This window comes from Tachyglossus aculeatus, chromosome 5 (assembly GCF_015852505.1).
Source record: "Tachyglossus aculeatus isolate mTacAcu1 chromosome 5, mTacAcu1.pri, whole genome shotgun sequence".
Classification (NCBI taxonomy): domain Eukaryota; kingdom Metazoa; phylum Chordata; class Mammalia; order Monotremata; family Tachyglossidae; genus Tachyglossus; species Tachyglossus aculeatus.
The window spans coordinates 35476372-35489325 of NC_052070.1; the positions used below are offsets into that span (position 1 = coordinate 35476372).

The window sequence follows — 12954 nt, forward strand, 5'->3', positions numbered from 1 at the left end:
CGGGCTCACAGTCTAGAAGGGGGAGACAGACAACAAAACCAAACATATTAAAATAAAATAAATAGAATAGATATGTATGAGTAAAATAAATAAATAAATAAATGGAGTAATAAATCTGTACAAACATATATACATATATACAGGTGTTGTGGGGAAGGGAAGGAGGTAAGATGGTGGGAGGGATGGAGAGGGGGACGAGGGGGAGAGGAATCAATGGCATTTATTGACTGTGAGCCCACTGTTGGGTAGGGACTGTCTCTCTTTGTTGCCAATTTGTACTTCCCAAGCGCTTAGTACAGTGCTCTGCACACAGTAAGCGCTCAATAAACACGATTGATGATGATTTATTGAGCAACTTACTGTGGGCTAAGCACTGTACTAGGCTCTTGGGAGAGTACAGTATAATGGGGTTAGTAAACGTGAGCCCAGCCCTTAAGGAGCACAAGCCCACCAGTCAATGGGGGAGACACACGCTCAAATAAATTACAGATAGGGGAGATGGATATGCACAAAATAATAATAATAATGGCATTTATGAAGCGCTTACCATGTGCCAGATCTGTTTCTAGAACTGAGCTCAGTCCTGAGCTTCACTAGATGAGAACTCCTGCCTTGAAAAGATTGGGAATTTATAAAGAAAACCGGGAGACAAAAGCTTTCAGAATCAGGGCTTCTAAATAATAATGATGGCATTTATTAAGCGCTTACTATGTGCAGAGCACTGTTCTAAGCGCTGAGAAATAAAATGCTTCTAAAGTGAATGAAAGAAATGTGATCAGGACATTTGGTAAACTCCAAGGACTACCTATTCTCCTCCACCCCAGATGCAAACCCCTGATCACCTGTATATATGTATATATGTTTTTACACATTTATTGCTCTATTTTATTTGTACATATTTGTTCTATCTATTTTATTTTGTTAATATGTTTTGTTTCGTTCTCTGTCTCCCCCTTCTAGACTGTGAGCCCGCTGTTGGGTAGGGACCGTCTCTAGATGTTGCTAACTTGTACTTCCCAAGCGCTTAGTCCAGTGCTCTGCACACAGTAAGCGCTCAATAAATATGACTGAATGAATGAATGAAACTTTTGGGACGCAACTTTGCCGTGCCGGGGCTGATCCGGTGAGGATGCCAAGATACAGGCGGCCGTGAGAGTCCCCCACTCCGCTGTGACCTAAAGAAGCGAAGACAGCTGTTCTTGACTACGCGCCTGCCGGTCTCAAGCCCAGGATGAGCTGCTGCCATTGGATACACCTTGGCAGCCTCAGAACTGGACTCCGTCCGAGATGAATCAGCAACAGAAACAGGGAGAAGCGCTCAGTAAATACGACCGAAAGAATGAAGTAAGGCCCACGTCATCCCCCGGGCCCGGAATGCCCTCCCTCTGCCCATCCGCCAAGCTAGCTCTCTTCCTCCCTTCAAGGCCCTCCCTTCAAGGCTCACCTCCTCCAGGAGGCCTTCCCACACTGAGCCCCTTCTTTCCTCTCCCCCTCGTCCCCCTCTCCATCCCCCCCATCTTACCTCCTTCCCTTCCCCACAGCACCTGTATATATGTTTGTACATATTTATTACTCTATTTATTTTACCTGTACATATCTATTCTATTTATTTTATTTTGTTAATATGTTTTGTTTTGTCGCCTGTCTCCCCCTTCTAGCCTGTGAGCCCGCTGTTGGGTAGGGACCGGCTCTAGACGTTGCCAACTTGGACTTCCCAAGCGCTTAGTACAGTGCTCTGCACATAGTAAGCGCTCAATAAATACGATTGATGATGATGATGATGATGAAGTGGTCCAGCATAGTCAAGAGGGTGGCTAGGGGAGCCTAACTTGTTTGTTAAGATCTAGACTGTGAACCCACTGTTGGGTAGAGACCGTCTCTATATGTTGCCAACTTGGACTTCCCAAGCGCTTAGTACAGTGCTCTGCACACTGTAAGCGCTCAATAAATACGATTGATTAAGCTCTTACTATGTGCCAAGCACTCTTCTAAGCCCCGGACTATTCATTGATTCAGCCAGTCGTATTTATTGAGAAGCAGTGTGGCCCAGTGGAAAGAGCCCAGGCTTGGGAGTCCGAGGTCATGGGTTCAAGTCCTGGCTCCACCACATGTCTGCTGTGTGACCTTGGGCAAGTCACCTAACTTCTCTAGCCTCAGTTACCTCATCTGTAAAATGGGGATTAAGACTGTGAGCCCCAAGTGGGACAACCTAATCACTTTGTATCCCTCCCAGTGCTTAGAACAGCGCTTTGCACAAGTAAGCGCTTAACAAATATCATTATTATTATTACTAGGCACATAGTAAGCGCTTAACAAATGCCATGATGATTATTATTATTTATTGAGCATTTGTGTGCAGAGCACTGGGCTAAGCGCTTGGGAAGTACAAGTTGGCAACATGTAGAGGTGGTCCCTACCCAGCAACGGGCTCACAGTCTAGACGGGGGAGACAGACAACAAAACAAAACGTATTAACAAAATAAAATAAATAGAATAGTAAATATGTGCAAGGGTAAATATGTACAAGTACTATTGTACAATAGTACAATTGTACTACAAGTTGTACAATTGTACCTGTACTACAAGTTCTATATCAATCAGTCAATCATATTTATTGAGCGCTTACTGTGTGCAGAGCACTGTACTAAGTACTTGGGAAGTCCAAGTTGGCAACATATAGAGACGGTCCCTACCCAACAACAGGCTCACAGTCTAGAAGGGGGAGACAGACAACAAAACAAAACATATTAACAAAATAAAATAAATAGAATAGATATGTACAAGTAAAATAAATAGAGTAATAATAGAGTTCTCTATGTACTATTCTATATGTTCTATAAGTTCTATATGTGTACTATAGAGAAGCAGCGTGGCTCAGTGGAAAGAGCCCGGGCTTTGGAGTCAGAGGTCATGGGTTCAAATCCCAGCTCCGCCACTTGTCAGCCGTGTGACTTTAGGCAAGCCACTTCACTTCTCTGGACCTCCGTTCCCTCATCTGTCAAATGGGGATGAAGCCTGTGAGCCCCAAGTGGGACAACCCGATCACCTTGTATCCTCCCCAGCACTTAGAACAGTGCACATAGTAAGCGCTTAATAAATGCCATCATATTATATATATCATACCCACTGTTGGGTAGGTAGGGACCGTCTCTATATGTTGCCAACTTGGACTTCCCAAGGGCGTAGTACAGTGCTCTGCACACAGTAAGCGCTCGATAAATGCGATTGATTGATTACTCTGCACACAGTAAGTGCTCAATAAATACGACTGATTGATTGATTACAATAGTAATAATAACGATAACAAGTACGGACCAGTTCCCGTGACCACCGCTCAGCCTCTTGGGGTCTGCCACCCAACTTCTCCCTCCACTCCTAACTTTCATCTCCTCTGCCCATCCTCTTCCTCCCTTCCCCTGCCCTTCAGGTAGTTCCTCCTAATTGAAAACCCACTCGGGATCGGGTCACCCCAGCAGGACCCCCAATGGAAAGAAAAACCCTACCGACTCTGGCCTTGGGTTGCGTCAGGACGTAGAGAGGATGAATATAGGGCCGCCCCCAGTGACGACCGATTCCCTTCTACTTCCCGGAAGACATTCCAACTGGTCAGGGCCCAAACTCAGTTTCCCCCTTGAGATCTGGGGAGCCGCAGTGGGAGGAGAAAGCGGAGGGATTGAAGAATGCTGTCAACAAAATCAATCAATCGTATTTATTGAGCGCTTACTGTGTGCAGAGCACTGGACTAAGCGCTTGGGAAGTACAAGTTGGCAACATCTAGAGACGGTCCCTACCCAACAATCAATCAATCAATTGTATTTATTGAGTGCTTACTGGACTAAGCGCTTGGGAAGTACAAGCTGGCAACATATAGAGACGGTCCCTACCCAACAGTGGGCTCACAGGCTAAAAGGGGGAGACAGAGAACAAAACCAAACATACTAACAAAATAAACTAAATAGAATAGATATGTACAAGTTAAATTAATAGAGTAATATGTACAATCAATCAATCAATCGTATTTATTGAGCGCTTACTGTGTGCAGAGCACTGGACTAAGCGCTTGGGAAGTACGAGCTGGCAACATATAGAGACGGTCCCTACCCAACAGTGGGCTCACAGGCTAAAAGGGGGAGACAGAACAAAACCAAACATACTAACAAAATAAACTAAATAGAATAGATATGTATAAGTTAAATAAATTGAGTAATAAATATGTACAATCAATCAATCGTATTTATTGAGCGCTTGCTGTGTGCAGAGCACTGGACTAAGCGCTTGGGAAGTACGAGCTGGCAACATATAGAGACGGTCCCTACCCAACAGTGGGCTCACAGGCTAAAAGGGGGAGACAGAGAACAAAACCAAACATACTAACAAAATGAAATAAATAGAATAGATATGTACAAGTAAAATAAATAAATAAATAAATGAGTAATAAATATGTACAAACATATATACAGGTGCTGTGGGGAAGGGAAGGAGGTAAGATGTAAGGTAAGATGTAAGGTAAGGAGGTAAGAGGCAGGGCACCTGATATTTCCAAGAAGGTGGGGCAATCCTGGGGTATTAATAATAATAATAATCAAGCAATCAATCATTTTTATTGAGCGCTTACTGTGTGCAGAGCACTGTACTAAGCGCTTGGGAAGTCCAAGTTGGCAACATCTAGAGACGGTCCCTACCCAACAGTGGGCTCACAATCTAGAAGAGGGAGACGGACAACAAAACATATTAACCAAATAAAATAAATACAATAAATATGTACAAATAAAATAGAGTAATAAATATATATATATATATATATATATACACACATGCATAATCGTATTTATTGAGCACTTACTGTGTGCAGAGCACTGTACCAAGTGCTTGGGAAGTCCAAGTTGGCAACATATAGAGACAGTCCCTACCCAACAGTGGGCTCACAGTCTAGAAGGGGGAGGTGATGGCATTTGTTCAGCGCTTACTATGTTCAAAGCACTGTTCTAAGCGCCGGGGAGGATACAAGGTGATCAGGTTGTCCCATCTTCCTCTTGCTGCTTTCCCCTTAATAGTAATAATAACGACAATAATAATTGTGGCAACATACTTGTGGCAATAATTTTTAGACTGTGAGCCCACTGTTGGGTAGGGGCTGTCTCTATATGTTGCCAATTTGTACTTCCCAAGCGCTTAGTACAGTGCTCTGCACATAGTAAGCGCTCAATAAATACGATTGATGATGAATTGTGGTATTTGCCAAGCCCTGATCAGGTTGTCCCACGTGCAGCTCCCACCTTCCTCTTGCTGCTTTCCCCTTAATAGTAATAATAACGATAATAATGATTGTGGTATTTGCTAAGCCCTTGTTATGTGCCAAGCACCGGGGTAGATACAAGATAATCGGGTTGGACACGGTCCCCATCCCAAAGGGGAATTTTTCCCTACTTCCCACACGGCCTATTTGCCCTTTCAATACGAGCCAAAGCCCCAAACCATCTAGTCATGTTGCCCTTCCTAAGCATCGGTAGAGTTTGTTCCCGAGTTCCTATTTATTTATTTATTCTATTTATTTATTTATTCTATTTATTTACTTTGCTTGTGCATATCTATTTTATTTTGTTAGTAGAGTTTGTTCCTGAGTTCCTATTTATTTATTTATTCTATTTATTTATTCTGTTTATTTAGTTTGCTTGTACATATCTATTCTATTTTATTTTGTTAGTAGAGTTTGTTCCTGAGTTCCTATTTATTTTTTTATTCTATTTATTTATTTATTTATTCTATTTATTTATTTTGCTTGTACATACCTATTCTATTTTATTTTGTTAGTAGAGTTTGTTCCTGAGTTCCTATTTATGTATTTATTCTATTTATTTATTTTGCTTGTACATATCTATTCTATTTTATTTTGTTAGTAGAGTTTGTTCCTGAGTTCCTATTTATTTTTTTATTCTATTTATTTATTTATTTATTCTATTTATTTATTTTGCTTGTACATACCTATTCTATTTTATTTTGTTAGTAGAGTTTGTTCCTGAGTTCCTATTTATTTTTTTATTCTATTTATTTATTTATTTATTCTATTTATTTATTTTGCTTGTACATACCTATTCTATTTTATTTTGTTAGTAGAGTTTGTTCCTGAGTTCCTATTTATGTATTTATTCTATTTATTGATTTTGCTTGTACATATCTATTCTATTTTATTTTGTTAGTAGTTTGTTCCTGAGTTCCTATTTATTTATTTATTCTATTTATTTATTTTGCTTGTACATATCTATTCTATTTTATTTTGTTAGTAGAGTTTGTTCCTGAGTTCCTATTTATTTTTTTATTCTATTTATTTATTTATTTATTCTATTTATTTATTTTGCTTGTACATACCTATTCTATTTTATTTTGTTAGTAGAGTTTGTTCCTGAGTTCCTATTTATGTATTTATTCTATTTATTGATTTTGCTTGTACATATCTATTCTATTTTATTTTGTTAGTAGTTTGTTCCTGAGTTCCTATTTATTTATTTATTCTATTTATTTATTTATTTTATTTATTTATTTTGCTTGTACATATCCATTCTATTTTATCTTGTTAGTAGAGTTTGTTCCTGAGTTCCTATTTATTTATTTATTCTGTTTATTTATTTTGCTTGTACATATCTATTCTATTTTATTTTGTTAGTAGAGTTTGTTCCTGAGTTCATATTTATTCATTTATTCTATTTATTTATTTATTTATTCTATTTATTTATTTTGCTTGTACATATCTATTCTATTTTATTTTGTTAGTAGAGTTTGTTCCTGAGTTCCTATTTATTTATTTATTCTATTTATTTATTTATTCTATTTATTTATTCTGCTTGTACATATCTATTCTATTTTATTTTGTTAGTAGAGTTTGTTCCTGAGTTCCTATTTATTTATTTATTCTATTTATTTATTTATTCTATGTATTTATTCTGCTTGTACATATCTATTCTATTTTATTTTGTTAGTAGAGTTTGTTCCTGAGTTCCTATTTATTTATTTATTCTATTTATTTACTTTGCTTGTACATATCTATCCTATTTATTTTATTTTGTTAGTATGTTTGGTTTTGTTCTCTGTCTCCCCCTTTTAGCCTGTGAGCCCACTGTTGGGTAGGGACCGTCTCTATATGTTGCCAACTTGTACTTCCCAAGCGCTTAGTCCAGTGCTCTGCACACAGTAAGCGCCCAATAAATACGATTGATTGATTCATTCATTCATTCAATCGTATTTATTGAGCGCTTACTGTGTGCAGAGCACTGGACTAAGCGCTTGGGAAGTACAAATTGGCAACATATAGAGATTGATTGATTGAGTCCGCAGAACTGTCTGGGAAGAGAGACAGTTGGACCCTTCTACTCGTACCCTATCAATCAATCAATCGTATTTATTGAGCGCTTACTGTGTGCAGAGCACTGGACTAAGCGCTTGGGAAGTGCCCTATGCTTGCTACCACTTGTCTTGCTCAGATCTGTTTACTTTTTCTTGCCGATTTCCCCCTTTCCCTCGATTCTAGAATACCATTATGTGATCACTCCCACCGAGGCATCTGTTCGCCTCTAGATCACTGATTTATTGTTAATAAAGTCCAATCAAGAAGGGCAGCCGCTCAGCTGTTTCCTAGGAGACGGTCCCCAACGCCCTGTGCCATCACAATCCCAAATGACGAGGCCAAACAATGGACCGCCGGAAAGCAACGGCAGCAAGATGGACTTGCCTTGTGAGCGGCCCACGGGAGAGGGAGGCTTGCCCCGAACGTACCATCTGGGAAGATTGATACTCGGAAGAAGAATTGGAAACTGAGTCAGCTACAACACCAGCTCAGCGAGGAACCATCTGTGGGCATAGTGTGGAAAAGACTTTTGGACGTTTATCAGGTTGAGCATCCTCATAATAATAACGGTATTTGTTAAGCGCTTACTATGTGCCAAGCACTGTTCTAAGCGCTGGGGGGATACAAGGTAATCAGGTTGTCCCACGGGGGGCTCACAGTCTTAATCCCCATTTTCCAGATGAGGGAACCGAGATCCAGAGAAATAATAATAATGGCATTTGTTAAGCGCTTACTATGTGCCAAGCACTGTTCTAAGCGCTGGGGGGATACAAGGTAATCAGGTTGTCCCACGTGGGGCTCACAGTCTTAATCCCCATTTTCCAGATAAGGGAACCGAGGCCCAGAGAAATAATAATAATAATAATAATGATGGCATTTGTTAAGCGCTTACTATGTGCTAAGCGCTGGGGGGATACAAGGTGATCAGGTTGTCCCACGTGGGGCTCACAGTCTTCATCCCCATTTTACAGATGAGGGAACTGAGGCTCAGAGAAGTTAAGTGACTTGCCCAAGGTCGCACAGCAGACATGCGGCAGAGCTGGGATTCGAACCCATGACCTCTGACTCCCAAGCCCAGGCTTTTTCCACTGAGCCACGCTGCTTCCCTTACCCATTAAGTAGATGGACAGTAGTGGCGACTCTAACACGAAGAGCAGCTCTCCGTTGATCATTACTGTTGATTTGTTTTTCTAGGAGATGCTTGGGTAGGTTCGAATTCCTCATCCCCCACAAATCAATCAATCAATTGTATTTATTGAGCGCTTACTGTGTGCAGAGCACTGTACTAAGCGCTTGGGAAGTACAATTTGGCAACATACAGAGACGGTCCCTACCCAACAGTGGGCTTGTTGAGCCCTGTGTGCAGAGCACTGTACTAAGCGCTTGGGAGAATGCAACAGGTTTGTTTTTTTTTGTTTTCTTTTTAGTTGTATTTAAGGGCTTACTTTGTACCAGGCACTTATTAGACGCTGGGGTGATTACAAACTAATCCAGTTGGACACAGTCCCAGTCTCACGTGGGGCTCCAAGTCTTAATCCCCATATTACCATCGAGGTAACTGAGGGACAGAGAAGTTTAGCAACTTGCCAAAGGCCCCAAATAATAATAATAATGGCATTTATTAAGCGCTTACTATGTGCAAAGCACTGTTCTAAGCTCTGGGGAGGTTACAAGGTGATCAGGTTGTCCCACGGGGGGGCTCACAGTCTTAATCCCCATTTTACAGATGAGGGAACCAAGGCCCAGAGAAGTGAAGTGACTTGCCCAAAGTCACACAGCTTGACGATTGGCGGAGCAGGGATTCGAACCCATGACCTCTGACTCCAAAGCCCGGGCTCTTTCCACCGAGCCACGCTGCTCCCAAATACAAGTGGCAGAACAAGTGTTCCCTGCCCGCAGTGAGCTTACGGCCTAGGGGGGCTTTCTCCCGTTAAGGAAGTTTCTAATAGATTCCAAGCGCTTAGTACCGTGCTCTGCACACAGTAAGCGCTCAATAAATACGATTGATTGATTCCCTGGTGTCTCATTCATGGATAAAGCATGGAAACCGAGGGCGGAGGAAACAGGAGGCAGGTAGGAGAAGGGTCAACGTTGTCCGCGGGGCTGGGTTGGGGTAAGTAGAGGCAGAGAGTGCAAGAAAGATGAGGATCTGGCCCCGATGTCCCTCTGCCCTCTCTCTGCCTCCCTACAAGGGTTGAAGAAATTTTGGTTCGAAGGAGCAACCGTTCCGGGCTTCAGATCTCTGGGCTCGCCGGGACCAATCAATCAATCAATCGTATTTATTGAGCGCTTACTGTGTGCACAGCACTGTACGAAGCGCTTGGGAAGTACAAGTTGGCAACAGATAGAGACGGTCCCTACCCAACAGCGGGCTCACGGTCTAGAAGGTGGGAGGCAGACAACAAAACAAAACATATAAACCAAATAAAATAAATAGAATAAATACGTACGAGTAAAATAATAGAGTAATAAATATGTACAAACATATATACATATATACAGGTGCTGTGGGGAGGGGAAGGAAGTTTGCAACATCTAGAGACGGTCCCTATCCAACAGCGGGCTCACAGTCTAGAAGGGGGAGACAGACAACGAAACAAAACAAAACATATAAACCTAATAAATAGAATAAATATGTACAAGTAAAATAAATAGAGTAATAAATATGTACAAACATATATACAGGTGCTGTGGGGAGGGGAAGGAAGTTTGCAGCATGTAGAGACGGTCCCTACCCAACAGCGGGCTCACAGTCTAGAAGGGGGAGACAGACAATAAAACAAAACATATAAACCTAATAAAATAAATAGAATAAATACGTGCGAGTAAAATAAATAAATAGAGTAATAAATATGTACAAACATATATACAGGTGCTGTGGGGAGGGGAAGGAAGTTTGCAACATGTAGAGACGGTCCCTACCCAACAGCGGGCTCATAGTCTAGAAGGGGGAGACAGACAACAGAACAAAACATAAACCTAATAAAATAAATAAATAAATAAATAAATAAACAGATAAATGAATAAATAGATAGATAGATAGATAAATAAATAAATAAAATAAATATGTACAAGTAAAATAAATAGAGTAATAAATTTGTACAAACATATATACATATATACAGGTGCTGTGGGGAGGGGAAGGAAGTTGGCAACATGTAGAGATGGTCCCTACCCAACAGCGGGCTCACAGTCTAGAAGGGGGAGACAGACAACAAAACAAAACATATTAACAAAATAAAATAAATAGAATAATTTTGTACAAGTAAAATAAATAGAGTAATAAATACGTACAAACATATATACGTATATGAGCCCACTGTTGGGTCGGGACCGCCTCTACATGCTGCCAACCTCCCAAGCGCCTAGCACAGTGCTCTGCACCCAGTAAGCGCTCAATAAATATGATTGAATGAATGAATATCCATATATACAGGCACGAATAAAGGGAGGAAGCCAGAAGGGAATCTCGTGGACTGGACTTTCCCAAGGGCTTAGGGAGCGCTCAGTAGGTAACCACCGGGACCCCGAGGAGTGTGACCAGGAGGCTGGATACGCACTGAGCATCGGACTTCAAGCGCTTAGTACAGTGCTCTGCACACAGTAAGCGCTCAATAAATACGATTGATGATTGATGCCAAGGCCTCGGCCTCGTTCAGCGTTGATTTCAGTCCGCTTGGGAGTTGGGTAGGCCACCCCAGAAGGGAACCACGCTCTGCTGCAGAGTTGTGGAGATTGAACCTATCATCATCATCATCATCAATCGTATTTATTGAGCGCTTACTGTGTGCAGAGCACTGTACTAAGCGCTTGGGAAGTACAAATTGGCAACATATAGAGACAGTCCCTACCCAACAGTGGGCTCACAGTCTAAAAGGGGCTCACAGTCTAAAAGGGGCTCACAGTCTAAAAGGGGGGAAGCCCTGCCTTCTGAGGGAAATGACAAGAGAGAAAGTCGGGGGGCTACTGTGTGCAGAGCACTCTACTAAGCGCTTGGGGAGTATTTATTTTATTTACTCTATTTTACTTGTACATATTCTATTTATTTATTTTTTGTTAATATGGTTTGTTTTGTTGTCTGTCTCCCCCTTCTACACTGTGAGCCCGCTGTTGGGTAGGGACCGTCTCTAGATGTTGCCAACTTGGACTTCCCAAGCGCTTAGTACAGTGCTCTGCACACAGTAAGCGCTCAGTAAACACGATTGAAGGAATAAATGGAGGGGACACGAATGAGTCGGGGGGATGGAGGAATAGAGGGGAGGCACCATGCTACAGTTTACGTCTGATTCTGCCTCCCCTCTGGCCTCTCCGGCGCTCAGCTCGTCGTGGCGGGAATTTCTGTTTTGTCAGCTCACCGTGGGCAGGGAATGCGTCTACCAAGTCACTTGCCTTCTCCGGGCCTCAGTTCCCTCATCTGTAAAATGGGGATGAAGACTGTGAGCCCCCTGTGGGACAACCTGATCTCCTGGTAACCTCCCCAGCGCTTAGAACAGTGCTTGGCACATAGTAAGCGCTTAATAAATGTCATTATTATTATTATTACCAACTCTGATATTATACTGTATAATCAATCAATCAATTGTATTTATTGAGCGCTTACTGTGTGCAGAGCACTGTACTAAGCACTTGGGAAGTACAAGTTGGCAACATATAGAGACAGTCCCTACCCAACAGTGGGCTCCGCTTAATGCGGTGCTCTGTGCACAGTAAGCACTCACCAGTGCTTAGAACAGTGCTTTGCACACAGTAAGCGCTTAATAAATGCCATCATTATCATTATTATTATTACCAACTCTGATATTATACTTTATGACACTTAATATGGTGCTCTGTGCACAGTAAGCGCTCCCCAGCGCTTAGAACAGTGCTTTGCACATAGTAAGCGCTTAATAAATGCCATCATTATTATTATTATTACCAACTCTGATATTATACTTTATAAGGTGCTTAATACTCTGCACACAGTAAGCGCTCAATAAATACGATTGATTGATTGATTGAAAATGGGGATGAAGACTGTGAGCCCCCCGTGGGACAACCTGATCAGCTTGTATCTCCTCAGTGCTTAGAACAGTGCTTTGCACAGAGTAAGCGCTTAATAAATGCCATTATTATTAGTAAAGGAGAGCTTGGCGAAAGGGGAGCGAGGAGACGGTTTTCCGTGGTGCCTCCCCTCTAGACTGTAAACTCGTTGTGGGCAGGGAATGTGTCCTGTTTATGGTTGTATTGTCTCTCTCCCAAGCGCTTGGTACAGCGCCCTGCACACAGGAAGCACTCAATCAATCAATCAATCGTATTTATTGAGCGCTTACTGTGTGCAGAGCACTGGACTAAGCGCTTGGGAAGGACAAGTTGGCAACATATTCGCTCAGTGAATATGACTGACTGACTGGAGGAGGGAAGGAGGTGGATCAGTGAGGGAGAGTAGGGAAGGGCATTCCGGGCGTGGGGAATATTTTGGGAAATTGTTTCAGGGGAGGGGATGGGAGACTGAGCTTGTTGGGAAAGAAGAGAGTAGCCGGGTTACGGAGCAGGTGGAAGTCAATTGTGGGAGAGATAGCTGGGCCAGGATTTAGAATCGGCGGTATTTATCGAGCGCTTACTGTGTCATTCAT

General features: G+C 41.9%; 1 protein-coding gene across 1 annotated transcript in view; it reads left to right on the forward strand.

Annotated features, from left to right (window-relative positions):
• The first annotated feature begins 7339 nt into the window (after window positions 1–7339).
• TMEM269 (transmembrane protein 269) overlaps window positions 7340–12954 on the forward strand; it is a 32244-nt gene continuing 26629 nt past the window's right edge. Inside the window, exon 1 of the mRNA XM_038746737.1 lies at window positions 7340–7883. The gene's annotated coding sequence lies outside the window, so the exon portion shown is untranslated. The remainder of the gene's footprint in view (window positions 7884–12954) is intronic.